The sequence below is a fragment of the Condylura cristata genome, unplaced genomic scaffold (assembly GCF_000260355.1).
Source record: "Condylura cristata isolate star-nosed mole 26May11 unplaced genomic scaffold, ConCri1.0 scaffold00006, whole genome shotgun sequence".
NCBI classification, from domain to species: domain Eukaryota; kingdom Metazoa; phylum Chordata; class Mammalia; order Eulipotyphla; family Talpidae; genus Condylura; species Condylura cristata.
The window spans coordinates 24874649-24877742 of record NW_004567107.1 but is presented as its reverse complement, the minus strand read 5'-3'; positions in this window follow the sequence as shown (position 1 = coordinate 24877742).

The following is a 3094-nucleotide window of genomic DNA, read 5'->3' as shown; positions in this document are numbered from 1 at the left end:
TTATATCTTCTTCAACTTAGGTTGAATTAAATGAAAGTGCCACTTTTTTGGTAGATACTGGCCATTTCACATGGTTTAATCTAAGGCTTCCCACAGCAGCCTGCAGGCACCTCAGGGCCTAGTTCATAATAGGTGCCCAATAAATGTTTGTCTACAGAAGTAAAGTCACCTACTTCTGCCTCTTCAGACTAGGTGTGACTGAAAAGCACCCTCCAATCTTTTGTGAAGGAGGCAAGACATAGCCTATAGGGCTTAAAATAATAAAACAGCGAACCCTGCTGAATTTCTTCCTGTTCCTGAAAATCTCTTGTGTGCTGAAAAACTTGTAAAGAAGATAAAAAGAAAAAACATACTATGCTCTATAAAAACAATCCAGGTCCTGACCAACTGGGAAATGAAAAAGCCTAACTGAGGACAAAGGTATCTTCAGGCCTCCAAGGGTATTAATGGGGGGGGGGGTGGAGGGCGGAAGAACATTCTTGATTGGTGATTGCCACATCTCACAGGAGATTTGCAAAGTCAAGAAAATGGGTTGTTAGAGCTGAAAGAAAATCAGTAATCACTGAATCTACCCAAAAAGCATGATCCAGAAAGAGATTAACCCACGGCCACAGAATGGAGCAGAGAAGAGTCCATCTGCCATCTGGGTGCTGACTCTGGTCCTGTCCGGACCACACACTGCCCAGTGCTGGCCAGATTCCCCCGAGGTAAACTCAAGGTGTCCTTTTCAAAGGTAATGTTTACTAAGCCTCAGATAAAATACCAAGAGCTTCCTGAATGTAAGACAACTTCTTATATTTAACAGTACTATACTTGTTTTTCTCTGATCGCTTCCTTAGGGTAAAGTTCTAAAGCTGGAAGCTGGGGGCAAAGAGCACTTATGATCATTTTCATGGACTTTTGTTACAGGATGCAGGCTGGTGTGCAAATTAAATGCCTCTGGAGAACCTGAACAGCCTTGCCAGCATGGAGTTTTATGCTCTTATATTTATTTTTGCTAACTTTCTAGAATAAATACAGTCTGCTTTCATGAACTTACAGTAGGTGCTTTTAAACAAACTAAACTCTGGTGTTAGAATCAGGATCCTTGGGCTCGGTTATTGGTTTGCTGTATGAGTTCTACCCCTTTGGTAGATCGAGGATCTGTAAAATGAGGGGGCTGGGTGACATTTCTCAAGATCTCTTGTAGTTTGGGCATTCCATAAAAATTCCATGGTACAATTTTTAATTATTATCATAGGATAACTTTCTGATAACCGGAATCTGCCATGCCTCTAAGTCAGGTCAAATTGGTTTGCCTAGCTGAGCAGGTAAACGGGTCTCAGATTATACACAGGTACATATGACAGGAGACTCAGGTAGCACTTAAGCCTGCGCACTGGAGCTACGCTAGAGTAATAGCACATATACTTAGTCTGTTTTTACGAGGAGATAATAACACTCATTTGTGGTATAACTTCAAGTTCTGTGCAGCTCCACCGTGCCCAGAAGGCAAGGTCAAGGTCACTCCATCTCAGCCCTAGAATCCTAGATTTGCAGTCAAAGGTAGCTCACCCTCAACAAGCACTCATTCAGTTTCTGCTTGCATCCCTCTGATGACAGAGTTCACCACACACCCCACCCAGGAGGTCCCTCCCTTCTTTGGCTGCAAGCAAGCTCCTGGAGACGGGTCAGGTCAGGAGAGGGACAAGAGAGACCAGAAGAGAGCAGCTTCCAGAAACTACTCCCTCAAATCAAGGCAAAAAGCAGGAGGAGACAGGGAAGGGACCCATGGGCAGGAAGGGCCCGGAGAAGGGGTTCCTGGGCTCCCACCTCTCACTCCGCACAGCTGAGGCAGGTGTTACTGACCCATATGTCCCTAGAAAGTCCAGGGAAAGTACAGCCACTGCAGCACAAGTGCGACCCCCCGCCAGGGAGCTGACCCCCACGGCTCAGCAGACCTCTGCTGCCTCGCCCGCTGCTCAGCAGTGTATTTCAGCAGCTCCAGGTGTGCTGCTCCCAGCCGTCTTTGGTGAATGCTCTCACCCCCTGCACCTCTGGCCTACACCTCAGTTCTTGTATGCATAGAAAAATAAAAGTGAATCTTAAAAAAGAAAGGGAAGTGCAGAGGGCGGGTTCTAGTCCTGAAGCAGGTAGGTCCTGAACAAGCCCCACCAGGACCATTGTCCACCCTGGGGCACATGCTTCAGCCACCTCATTTTGCCTTTGCTCCCTTGGACTCTGGCAAAATAAATGGTGCTGGGCTTGGGTTGTTCAGTCCAGAGGTGAGCTGATTTAGGGGAGCAGGTGATCACCCAGGTTAGGGGCAGAGAGGCGTCAGCTGTTGTCTGTGTGCGCAGAGGAGGCTGGCAGATCCCACCTCCACTTACAGTGAGTGAGACGGGTCAGGTCAGGACCCGTCATATGGGATGTGCGAGGGGGTAGCAAGATTGCCCAGAAGGGAATCTTACAGAGGGGAAAGTGCCAGAGTGCTAGAGGTCTTCTTTACCCAGAAAGCCTGCAGCTGCAGGACCACAGACAACTAAGGGGTTGTCCCACCCCAGCCCCATGCAAACAGAGCTCTGTCAGCACTCGGGTCCAGCAAGGAAGAGAACGAGCGAGCACTAGGACTTGGCCAGAGGAGAAGGGGAAGGGGAACATGTTATACCCCTCCCTAAATCCAGGTGCATCCATGGTCTAGTGTAGGCAAGTCTGCAGCCGAGCGCCCTGCCACCTTCAACCCAGGGTTCCCTGAGTCCCAGGCCGGCTGGCGGGCAGACTCTGGCGGCCCCACCCTGCATGCCTAGGCTGGCTCCACAGGGATCTGGGGGTGTCCCCACCTCCTATTTCCGTACAGGGAAGCTGAGGCCCAGAGGGTCACCCAGCCAGGTGGAGAAGACGCCTGACACAGGTCCCGGCGGCGGCAACAGGCCACAAGGGGCTGGGGGTGCTGTCAGGATTGACTCGCCGCGCCCAGGTGGGCGGCCCTCAGCAGGCCAGAGGGGTGGGCGGTACAGACAGTGCCCAACCGGGCCCCGAGCCGTCGGGTGCCTGAGCCTTGGGGCGGCCCCTCCCAACAGACGAGGAAGGGTCCCCACTGAGCCCGCTATCCCGA